The following is a 13,328-nucleotide window of genomic DNA, read 5'->3' as shown; positions in this document are numbered from 1 at the left end:
CCGTCTCACGTGATGATCGGACACGGCCTAGTTGACTCGGTTCATGTAATCACTTAGATGACCAGAGGGATGTCTATCTGAGTGGGAGTTCATAAGACGAACTTAATTATCCTGAACATAGTCAAAAGATCTTTGCAAATTATGTCGTAAGCTCGCGCTTTAGTTCCACTGTTTAGATATGTTCCTAGAGAAAATATAGTTGAAAGTTGACAGTAGCGATTATGCGAACAGTAGAAAGCTTATGTCTTTAATGCACCGCTCAGTGTGCTGAGCCCCAAACGTCGTTTGTGGATGTTGCGAACATCGGACATACATGTTTTGATAACTACGTGATAGTTCAGTTAAACGGTTTAGAGTTGAGGCACCAAAGACGTTTTTCGAAACGTCGCGGAACATATGAGATGTTTTCGAGGGCTGAAATTGGGATTTCAGGCTCGTGCCCACGTCAAGAGGTATAAGACCTCCGACGATTTTCTTAACCTGCAAACTAAGGGAGAAAAGCTCAATTGTTGAGCTTGTGCTCAGATTGTCTGAGTGCAACAATCACTTGAATCGAGTGGGAGTTGATCTTCCAGATGAGATAGTGATGTTTCTCCGAAGTCATTACCACCAAGCTGCTAGAGCTTTGTGATGAACTATAACAAATCAGGGATAGATATGATGATCCTTGAGATATTCGTGATGTTTGACACCGCGAAAGTAGAAATCAATAAGGAGCATCAATTGTTGATGGTTGGTGAAACCACTAGTTTCAAGAAGGGCAAGGGCAAGAAGGGATACTTCATGAAACGGCAAATCAGCTGCTGCACCAGTGAAGAAACCCGAGGTTGAACCCAAACCCGAGACTAAGTGCTTCTGTGATAAGGGGAACAACCACTGGAGCAGAATTACCCTAGATACTTGGTAGATGAGAAGGCTGGCAAGTCGATAGAAGTATATTGGATATACATTATGTTAATGTGTACTTTACTAGTACTCCTAGTAGCACCAGGGTATTAAGATACCGGTTCAGTTGCTAAGTGTTAGTAACTCGAAATAAAAGAGCTACGGAATAAACAGAGACTAGCTAAAGGTGAGCTGACGATATGTGTTGGAAGTGTTTCCAAGTTTGATGTGATCAAACATCGCACGCTCCCTCTACCATCAAGATTAGTATTAAACCTGAATAATTGTCATTTGGTGTTTGCGTTGAGCATAGACATGATTGGATTATGTCTATTGCAATACGGTTATTCATTTAAGAAGAATAATAGTTACTCTATTTATGTGAATAATACCTTCAGTGGTCTTGCACCTAATGGAATGGTTTATTGAATCTCGATCGTAGTGATACACATTTTCATGCCAAAAGATATAAGATAGTAATGATAGTACCACTTACTTGTGGCACTGCCATATAAGTCATATTGGTATAAAACGCATGAAGAAGCTCCATGTTGATGGATCTTTGGACTCACTCGTTTTTGAAAAGTTTGAGACATGCGAACCATGTCTATTGGTGTAACTCCATGCAGATGGATCGTTTGGACTCACCTGATTTTGAATCACTTGAGATATGCAAATCATACCACATGGGCAAGATGACTGAAAAGCCTCGGTTTCAGTAAGATGGAACAAGATAGCAACTTGTTGGAAGTAACACATTTTGATGTGTGTAGTCCAATGAGTGCTGAGGCATGCAGTGAATATCGTTATGTTCTTACTTCATAGATGATTCAAGTAGATGTTGAATATATTTACTTGATGAAACACAAGTCTGAATTATTGAATGGCTCAAGTAATTTCAGAGTGAAGTTGAAGATCATCGTGACAAGAGGATAAAATGTCTATGATAAGATCATAGAGATGAGTATCTGAGTTACGAGCTTTGGCACGCAATTAAGACATTGTGGAAATTGTTTCACAATTAATACCGCCTGGAACACCATAGTTTGATGGTGTGTCCGAACATCATAGTTGCACCCTATTGGATATGGTGCGTACCATGATGTCTCTTATCGAATTATCACTATCGTTCATGGGTTAGGCATTAGAGACAACCGCACTCACTTTAAATAGGGCACCACGTAATTCCGTTGAGATGACACCGTATGAATTATGGTTTAGAGAAACCTAAGTTGTCGTTTCTTAAAGGTTTGGGGCTGCGACGCTTATGTGAAAAAGTTTCAGGTTGATAAGCTCGAACCCAAAGCGGATAAAATGCATCTTCATAGGACACCCAAAACGGTTGGGTATACCTCCTAATTCAGATCCGAAAGCAATAGGGATTGTTTCTCGAATCGGGTCATTTCTCGAGAAAAAGGTTTGTCTCGAAAGAATTGAGTGGGAGGATGGTGGAGACTTGATGAGGTTATTGAACCATCACTTCAACCAGTGTGTAGCAGGGCACAGGAAGTTGTTCCTGTGGCACATACACCAATTGAAGTGGAAGCTTATGATAGTGATCATGAAGCTTCGGATCAAGTCACTGTCGTACCTCGTAGTGTGACAAGGATACGTACTACTTCAGAGTGGTACAGTAATCCTGTCTTGAAGGTCATGTTGCTAGACAACAATGAACCTACGAGCTATGGAGAAGCGATGGTGGGCCCAAATTCCGACAAATGGTTAGAAACCATGAAATCCGAGATCGGATCCATGTATCAGAACAAAGCATGGACTTTGGTGGACTTGCCCAATGATCGGCAAGCCATTAAGATAAATGGATCTTTAAGAAGAAGACGGACGTGGACGGTAATGTCACCGTCTATGAAGCTCGACTTGTGGCGAAGAGTTTTTCACAAGTTCAAGGAGTTGACTACGATGAGATTTTCTCATCTGTAGCGATGCTTAAGTCCGTCGGATTCATGTTAGCATTAGCTGCATTTATGAAATCTGGCAGATGGATGTCAAAACGAGTTTCCTTACCAGTTTTCGTAAGGAAAGGTTGTATGTGATACAATCAGAAAAGGTTTTGTCGATCATAAGGATGCTGAAAGGTATGCTAGCTCCAGCGATCCTTCTAAGGACTGGAGTAAGCATCTCGGAGTTGGAATGTACGCTTTGATAAGATGATCAAAGATTTTGGGTCTATACAAAGTTTATGAGAAACTTGTATTTCCAAAGAAGTGAGTGGGAGCACTATAGAATTTCTGATGAGTATATGTTGTTGACATATTGTTGATCAGAAATGATGTAGAATTTCTGGAAAGCATATAGGGTTATTTGAAAGGTGTTTTTCAATAAACCTGGATTAAGCTACTTAAACATTGGGCATCAAGACCTATGAGGATAGATCAAAATGCTTAATAATACTTTCAAATGAGCATATACCTTGACATGATCTTGAAGGTGTTCAAGATGGATCAGTCATAGAAGGAGTTCTTGCCTGAGATGTAAGGTATGAAGTTAAGACTTAAAGCTCGACCACGGCAGAAAAGAGAGAAAGGACGAAGGTCGTCCCCTATGCTATAGACGTAGGCTCTACAGTATGCTATGCTATGTACCGCACCTGATGTGTGCCTTGCTACATATCTGGCAAGAGAGTACAAAGGTGATCAAGGAGTGGATCACCAGATAGCGGTCAAAATTATCCTTAGAAGAATAAGGACATGTTTCTCGATTATGGAGGTCATAAAGAGTTCGGCGTAAAAGGTTACGTCGATGCAAGATTTAACACCTATCCGAGTGACTCTGAGTAGCAAACCAGATACGTATAGTGGAGCAACCATTTGGAATAGCTCCAAGTGGAGCGTGGAAGCAGCATTTACAATATGACCTAGAGATTTGCGAAGTACATACGGATCTGAATGTTACAGATCCGTTGACTAAAACCTCTCTCACAAGCAGAACATGATCAAACCCCAGAACTCATTGAGTCTTAATCACATGATGATGTGAACTAGTTTAATGACACTAGTAAACTCTTTGGATGTTGGTCACATGGTGATGTGACCTGTTAGTGTTAATCACATGGTGATGTGAACTAGATTATTGACTCTAGTGCAAGTGGGAGACTGTTGGAAATATGCCCTAGAGGCAATAATAAAAGTGTTATTACTATATTTATTTGTTCATGATAATAGTCTTTTATTCATGCTATAACTGTATTATCCGGAAATCGTAATACACGTGTGAATACATAGACCACAATATGTCCCTAGTGAGCCTCTAGTTGACTAGCTCGTTGTGATCAACAGATAGTCATGGTTTCCTGGCTATGGACATTGGATGTCATTGATAACGGGATCACATCATTAGGAGAATGATGTGATGGACAAGACCCAATCCTAAGCCTAGCACTAAAGATCGTGTAGTTCGTATGCTAAAGCTTTTCTAATGTCAAGTATCATTTCCTTAGACCATGAGATTGTGCAACTCCCGGATACCGTAGGAATTCTTTGGGTGTACCAAACGTCACAACGTAACTGGGTGGCTATAAAGGTGCATTACAGGTATCTCCGAAAGTGTCTGTTGGGTTGGCACGAATCGAGACTGGGATTTGTCACTCCGTGTAAACGGAGAGGTATCTCTGGGCCCACTCGGTAGGACATCATCATAATGTGCACAATGTGACCAAGGGGTTGATCACGGGATGATGTGTTACGGAACGAGTAAAGAGACTTGCCGGTAACGAGATTGAACAAGGTATCGGTATACCGACGATCGAATCTCGGGCAAGTAAAATACCGCTAGACAAAGGGAATTGTATACGGGATTTATTGAGTCCATGACATCGTGGTTCATCCGATGAGATCATCGTGGAACATGTGGGAGCCAACATGGGTATCCAGATCCCGCTGTTGGTTATTGACCGGAGAACGTCTCGGTCATGTCTACATGTCTCCCGAACCCGTAGGGTCTACACACTTAAGGTTCGATGACGCTAGGGTTATAAAGGAAGTTTGTATGTGGTTACCGAATGTTGTTCGGAGTCCCGGATGAGATCCCGGACATCACGAGGAGTTCCGGAATGGTCCGGAGGTAAAGATTTATACATGGAAAGTTGTTGTTCGGGTTCCGGAAAAAGTTCGGGTTTTTTCGGTATTGTACCGGGAAGCTTCCAGAAGGTTCCGGAGGATTCCGGAGGGGTCCGGAGGTCCGGAAATTGTTCCACCACGTCCAATACAGTAGCATGGGCTGTAAGGGGGCGCCCTAGCCTTAATGGGCCAAGGGCACCAGCCCCCCCCAAGGCCCATGCGCATGGGAGGGGGAAACCCTAAGGGGGAGGGCCTCCACTTGACTTGGGAGGCACTCCTTCCCCCCTTGGCCGCACCCCTTCCTTGGAGGAAGGGGCAAGGCTGCGCCTCCCCCCTCTCCCTTGCCCCTATATATAGTGGAGGGGAGGGAGGGCAGCCGCACCTGAAGCCCTGGCGCCTCCCTCCCTCCCGCGATACTTCCTCCTCTCCCGTAGGTGCTTGGCGAAGCCCTGCAGGATTGCCACGCTCCTCCACCACCACCACGCCGTTGTGCTGCTGCTGGATGGAGTCTTCCTCAACCTCTCCCTCTCTCCTTGCTGGATCAAGGCATGGGAGACGTCACCGGGCTGTACGTGTGTTGAACGCGGAGGTGCCGTCCGTTCGGCACTCGGATCTCCGGTGATTTGGATCACGACGAGTACGACTCCTTCAACCCCGTTCTCTTGAACGCTTCCGCTTAGAGATCTACAAGGGTATGTAGATGCACTCTCCTTCCCCTCGTTGCTGGTTTCTCCATAGATAGATCTTGGTGACACGTAGGAAAATTTTGAATTTCTGCTACGTTCCCCAACAGCACGGTACTACCGCGGAACGAAAGCGGTACTACCGTGGTAGGCGTGGATGTAAAAAATTACATCCGCCCCTACTACCGCGAGGGAGCGGTACTAGCCTGGTGGGCAATGGTAGTGCAGCTCCAGGGGAGTGGTACTACCGCGAGGGAGCGGTACTAGCCTGGTGGGCAACGGTAGTGCAGCTCCAGGGGAGCGGTACTACCACGCCGCAGCACGGTACTACCGCTGGTGCCTACGGTATTACTGCTCATTTGGGAGCAGTACTACCGCGAGCCAATGCAGCAGCCAGAAACAAGGCGACGAGAAGGCGGAGGATGCTCCAAGGGAAAGGAGGGACAAGAAAGAGACGTGTACATGATGATTCCACCCAAACCTTTCCGACGTGGACCCCCTCTTAATAGTACGGCTTTCCTACGACTCAACTCCACGAAAAAGAAACGTAGAAAAGACGCCGTCTTCAACATTCTTCGAGGGGCACCCAACCGTCTTGTGCCTAGCGATGAAATGTCTGGGATACTCAAGGCACACGATTAGTCCGCAAACGCGTTGTCATCAATCACCAAAACACCTTAGGGATAAATAAGCCCTTACAATCTCCCCCTTTTTGGTGGATTGATGACAATACGGGATTTGCACAAGGGAAATAATATTAAGCAACCGCAAACCCCTCCTCTCTAGAATATAGACGGGCTCCCCCTAGATGTGTGCCAACTAGATGGGTGCTTTGGACTGCACGACACACATACTAGGATCAAAGCTCCCCCTATATTATGGAGACAAGGCATATCTAGTAATAGGAAGGCTAACACTAGACAGGATAGCACAAACATAAGTTAACTAAGGTAGATAGAGTGCATATGTCTTACACCACATGTAGGATAGGTCTCGAAGGCACAAACCAAACAAAAGCAAACGAGGTTCAAACGACAAAGCAAACACACCAAGCACGACACAACGCAAATCCCTACACTCTCTCCCCCTTTGGCATCGAGACGCCAAAAAGGCAGAGAGGACACCTACACACACGGGGTGGCTCAGGCAGAGAAGTCGTCCCACTGCTCATCGTGCTCCTCGTCAGACTCAGTGGCGGGGACGGGCTCCTCAATGTCTTCCTCTGAACTGGTCCACTTGTACCCCTGCTTCGTCATCCAGGCAGCCTCTGGCGTGATGACGTCCTCAGAACCGCCAGACACATCCTCTCCAAAGAGCCTCATAACCTTCTTGTCACGGTGGCGACTCTCCTTGTCTGCCACATGAGTCCTGTACTATCCCTTTGCCTGCATGCAGAAGAGAGTCTTCATCTTGTCCTTTAACTTCTTGGCCCACGACGGCTCAGAGGAAGGACTGGTAGACCTAGCAGCACGGTCCTCAGCAACATGCTCTGCACCAGCCTCCTCCTCACCAACAGCCCTCCTAGCAGAAGAAGCCTCAGCACGGGCGGTAGTGTTGGCCCAATTGGTCTTGACGCGGAGGCTGATGGCTCATGCCGAACCCAGTCTGGAGCAAGGAACTCATGACCTGGGTACATCTTCTTCCAAGTTGTGGAGAGCAACAGAAATAGGTACGGTCCATAGATAGGTACCTTGCGAGTGAACACCGCAAACCAAAGCTCACACCACATGATGTGTGAGACATCAAGTGGTTGAGTCTAAGATGAACGGGCCTCTGCACACAGGAGCAACATGTCCACTAGATAAGCATGAACCTTGTCCTTGTCGCCAATGCGTGGGAACATAGTGTTGAGGAAGATGCGATGCATGATATCCAGAAAGGAGTTCAACACCCAAGTCGACTTGCCATTGGGGAGCACCTTCTCAACAAGGAATGGCTGAAGCAGGTTCTTGTTGGCAGACTCAGAGTTGGCATGGGGGCGAACACCAACGGGGGTGTGAAGCCCGTCATCAGGAATGTGAAGCAGATCCATGAACTCCTTCCATGTAGCAGATAGCTGACGGCCGTTGGTCATCTAGGTGATCCTCCGCTCATCCCCGGGATGAAAGTAAACCGAGGCAAAGAACTGACAGATAAGCTCAGGGTCATAGTCAAGGTGAAAGGAGATCACCGGCTCAATAGCAAATTGCTCCACCAAGTCCAGAGCCTCTCCAAAATAGTCACGAAACTTGTCCTTCCGCATGTGATTCATGTCTATCCACTTGACATCCACGAAGGTATTCTGCTTGTTCTTGATCACATCCAGATAGATGAGAGCCTGTTGCTTGGTCCAGAACAACTCGGTGCCTCTGAGGACAGCCCGAGGATTCACATAGGGATTGATCTTTCGGCGTTCGACATACTCATTGACTGAAATCTCGTCCATGCCCTTAGCAGGTTCCTTTTGCTTGCTGGCAGTGGTCTTGACATTGCGCTTGGGGGCATTGGAGCCCTCTGGTGCTTCATCTTGGGGGTTGCGCAGACGCTTGGAGCCAGTGTCATGACTGGGATTGGAACGGCGAGAGCCACCACCTGAGACACAAAGCGCAAAACACACACGACAAGCAAGAAGGATCAATGCAAAGACCACAACAAAGCAAAAGAAACATGCAGAGAGCACACAAGATAATTGCCATGAGAGAGATTTGACCCCTATGGTAGTACTGCCAAGTGCTGCGGTACTAAGATTGTAGTACCGCTCTTAGTCGTGGTAGTACCGTGTAAGGTCACGGTAGTACCGGGTCTAGGAGCGGTAGTAGGAGCTTAGTGCCTCAGCTAGCATGGTAGTACCAGGTCTGATGGGCGGTAGTACCGCACGAGCTAGCGCGGTAGTACCGCACCTGATGGATGGTAGTACCGCACGAGCGGTAGTACCGCTCATGAGACACGGTAGTACCGCACCGCGTTAGATCCGAACAAGTTCAAATCTGAGAAAAGCCCGCGAAACCGCGGCGGTACTACGGTTGGACAAATCTACCACAAGACAACATATCAAGTATGATTCCTACGCAACACGACTCTCCCACATCCTACTCTTGCACAGATTTGGCCTAAAATCTCAAGAACAACAAGCATCTCCCCAAAAACCTAGAAGCGAGAGAACAACCAAGAAAAAGAGGGATTTGGGGAAAAACCTTGGCCCATGGCAAGAGGAAGTGGTGGGGAACGATCCCACCGGTCGGAATCCGAGGAGAGTGGCCAGAGACGGAGATCCGACGAGGACCTCCAGCGCCGTTCTTGAGCAAGAGAGAGAGAGAGACGTGGGGAGAGAGACGAGTGAATGGGTATGGGGAGTTGAACTCCCTGCCCGAGTCATAACCCCCACGCTCACTCGATGGCGCGGTAGTACCGTGCCTCATCGCGGTAGTACCGCTCGGCGGAAGTACCGCACCTGAGCGGTAGTACCGTGCCCTGGCGCGGTAGTACCATGCCTCTCAAAGCGGTACTACCACAGCAAGCCGCGGTAGTACCGTGGGCTCAAGAAGATGCACATTTCAAGCACACGAAAAAGAGGTCTTTGCACGAACACTCCGAGGCAACACGACACCACAAGACCACGCTACACACAAAGGCAAAAAGGCAAACGACAAAACGAAACAACCACGAGACACCACCTCTCCAGAGAGAGGGCAGTGGCCGTAGCCACCTATGTTTGAGTCAATTGGTATGGCACCACGAAGAATTATCCTTGGCCCATGACCAAAACTCGTCTTTGAAGCACAAGTACCATCAAACATGGCTAATGTGAAAGACTTGATCAATTTATGCATAATGGGGGGAGGGAGAGTTCATTGAGAGAACAACACTCCCCCTATGTCCATGCCTATATCTAAGCAAGAAAACAAGTTGAGTATGGTGGGGTGTGCAAGGGCTCAAGCAACATTGCTCGAATCAATGATATTTAGCTCATGCCTTAACTCGCGAAATCTTGCTTCATCCAAGGGCTTCGTGAAAATATCTGCAAGGTTATCATGAGTGTTGACATAGTTGAGCTCGATCTCTCCTCGCCTAATGTGATCCCGGATGAAGTGATACCGGATCTCAATATGCTTCGTCTTGAAGTGTTGCACCGGGTTGAGAGAGATCTTGATGGCACTTTCATTGTCACACCAAAGAGGCACTTTGTCACAAATGACACCGTAATCCTTTAAAGTTTGCCTCATCCATAAGAGTTGTGCACAACAACTACCGGCCGCCACATACTCCTCTTCGGTGGATGAGAGAGACACACAACTTTGCTTTTTGGAAGACCAACTTACCAAAGAGCAACCAAGGAATTGGCACCCTCCGGAAGTGGACTTCCTATCCACTTTGTCTCCCGCCCAATCGGAATCCGAATACCCTACAAGCTTGAAGTTTTCTCCTCTTGGGTACCATAAGCCAAAGTTTGGGGTATGAGCCAAATATCGAAAGATTCCTTTGACCGCCACATAGTGACTTTCCTTAGGTGCGGCTTGAAACCGTGCACAAATTCCCACACTCAACATGATATCCGGTCTAGATGCACAAAGGTAGAGCAAGGAGCCTATCATGGAGCGATATACCTTTTGATCCACCGCTTTACCCTAGAAAGAACTTCAAGTCTCCCATGGAAGACATCTCGAACTTTGAGGTCATGAGAGCGGCAAATTCCTCATTGAAAGCTTCGTTAGGGGAACCAAAGATAATATGATCAACATATAATTGGCACACAAACAACTCCCCTTTGACCTTCTTAGTAAAAAGAGTGGGGTCGATTAGCCCAACTTCAAAACCATGGTCTTGTAACAACTCGGTAAGGTGGTCATACCACACACGTGGGGCTTGTTTAAGGCCATAGAGTGCCTTATCGAGTTGATACACATGATCGGGAAAGTAGGGATCCTCGAACCCGGGGGGTTGCTTGACATAAACCAATTCATTACTGGGACCATTAAGAAAATCATTCTTCACATCCATTTGTTGTAACTTAAAGTTATGATGAGAAGCATATGCAATCAACATGCGAATGGATTCAAGACGAGCAACGGGAGCAAAGGTTTCACCGTAGTCGATACCCTCGACTTGGGAGTATCCTTGTGCTACCAAACGAGCCTTGTTGCGAATGATAATCCCATGGGCATCTTGCTTGTTCTTAAATATCCACTTGGTTCCAATGACATTGTGGTTCCCCGTCGGTCTTGGCACCAATCTCCACACTTTGTTGCGCTCGAAGTTGTTGAGTTCTTCGTGCATGGCATTGAGCCAATCCGGATCTTCGAGAGCCTCATAGACCTTGTGGGGTTCGACACAAGAGACAAACGCGTGATGCTCACAATAGTTTGCTAATTGTCTACGAGTGCTTACCCCCTTTCTTAAGCTTCCAAGCACATTCGTCATGAGATGATCCTTGGTGGAGTGGCGGCACGACTCTCCAATTCCTCCTCGGGAGTGAGACAAGGAGTGGTCACTTGATCATCTTGAGCGTCTTCTTGAGCTTGTTCTTGTTCTTGAACTTGCTCGGAGGAGAGAACTTGACCTTGGGCATCACTTGATGTGTCAACACCGTCTTGAGCATGATCTTGCCCTTGGTCATGTTCTTGAGGATGAGGGCCTTCATGTTGTTCTTCGGAAGCGTGTGGGCCTTGGGTTGGTGATGGCTCCACTTGAGTGGAGCATTGTCCTTCTCCTTCGGCCACAAGGGGTTCCTTAGTGGGTAGGATAAAGCCAACACCCATTCTTCTTATGGCTTGAGGAGGAATTTCATCACCTACATCACAAGTGCCACTTTGCTCCACTTGGGAGCCGTTATTCTCATCAAACTCCACGTTACACGTCTCCTCAATAAGTCCCGTGGATTTATTGAGGACACGATAAGCATGAGAGTTTGTAGCATAACCAACAAATATGCCCTCATAAGCTCTAGCCTCAAATTTAGACAACCGAACACCTTTCTTGAGAATGAAACACTTACACCCGAACACCCGAAAGTACTTGAGGTTGGGCTTGTTACCGGTGAGTATATCATATGGAGTCTTGTTCAAGCCCTTGCGGAGGTAGAGCCGATTGGATGCATGACACGCGGTGTTGATGGCTTCGGCCCAAAAGTTGTACGGAGACTTGAACTCCGCCATCATGGTCCTTGCCGCATCCATCAACGTCCGGTTCTTCCTCTCCGCAACACCGTTTGTTGAGGGGTGTAAGATGCGGAATATTGATGCTTGATCCCCTCATCACTAAGAAACTCATCCAAGGTGTAGTTCTTGAACTCGGTGCCGTTGTGACTTCTTATTGTCAAGATCTTTGCATTGTGTTGACGTTGTGCTTCATTTGCAAAGTCAATGATGGTTTGTTGGGTCTCGCTCTTCCTCTTGAAAAAATACACCCAAGTGTATCTTGAGTAGTCATCCACAATCACCAAGCAATACTTCCTACCCCTAAGGCTATCGAAGGATGGAGTCCCAAAGAGATCCAAGTGAAGGAGCTCCAAAGGCCTCTTTGAGTAAATGGTAGTCGTGGGAGGGTGAGCCTTCTCATGTAGCTTTCCTTCGATACAAGCACTGCAAGCACGATCTTTAGCAAAACTAACATTCGTTAGTCCATGGACATGGTCCCCCTTGAGAAGACTTTGCAAAGATCTCATATTGACATGGGCTAGACGGCGATGCCAAAGCCATCCCACATCAACTTTAGCCATTAGGCATGTCGCGGTCTTAGTGGGTCGCTCCAAAAAGTTAATCACATATAGACCGTTCTCGACATGCCCAACAAAGGCTACTTTAAGAGTCTTTCTCCACAAGAGGGCCATGGTATCGATATCAAAGAAAGTGGCAAAGCCCATGATTGCAAGTTGACGAACGGAAAGTAAATTGTATGCAAGGGACTCAACAAGCATGACATCCTCGATCGTGAGATCATGAGAGATGACCACCTTGCCAAGTCCCAATACCTTAGAAGATGAGGTGTCACCCCACTCGACATTGGTGGGCATAGATGGAATCTTGTGCACGTCCACCACCAAGTCCTTGCTTCCGGTCATATGATTTGTAGCTCCGCTATCGATCAACCATGATCCCCCACCGGAAGCAAACACCTTGTTGGTGGCTTTAGCCATGAGGCACTTGGCGGTGATGCTCTCATTGGGTGAGTCGAAGAGTGACACCCGTGGAGTCGTCGCAATGGCAACTGAGGCCATGGCAGCCAACTCACCATCTTCATCATCGTCATCATCCTCATTGTACTCTTCTTGTACCACCAATGCCTTGGGAGGAGTCTTCTTGGTGAAGTTGCTCTTGTTGTGGAACTACTTGGCCTTGTCCTTCCGGATGAGCTTGCCACCATTGTCTTCCCTCTTCTCATACGGGCACTCCGTAACAAAATGACTCACATTGCCACAATTGTAGCAAGTCCTTACACGCTGCTTGCTCTTCGTGCCACTTGAGTTGTTTTTGTTAAAGTTTGGCCTCAAGTTTTTCTTGCTCCAAAATTGCCTTGAAGCGAGTGCCATGTGTTCATGATATGCATACTTTGTATCTTCGGGGTTGCTCTCCTCTTATTCCTCTTCTTCTTCTTCAACGGTGAGCTTGGCCTTCAATGCAAGGTTGGGCTTCTTTGCCCTTTGAGAACGAAGCACCGCATTGTCGGCGGTCTTGTCCAAAATGTTCATGGCCACAAACTCATCCAACACTTC

This window comes from Triticum dicoccoides, chromosome 4A, assembly GCF_002162155.2.
Source record: "Triticum dicoccoides isolate Atlit2015 ecotype Zavitan chromosome 4A, WEW_v2.0, whole genome shotgun sequence".
In the NCBI taxonomy this organism is placed as follows: Eukaryota; Viridiplantae; Streptophyta; class Magnoliopsida; order Poales; family Poaceae; genus Triticum; species Triticum dicoccoides.
The sequence above is the reverse complement of the archived record's forward strand: the minus strand, read 5'-3'. Positions refer to the sequence as shown.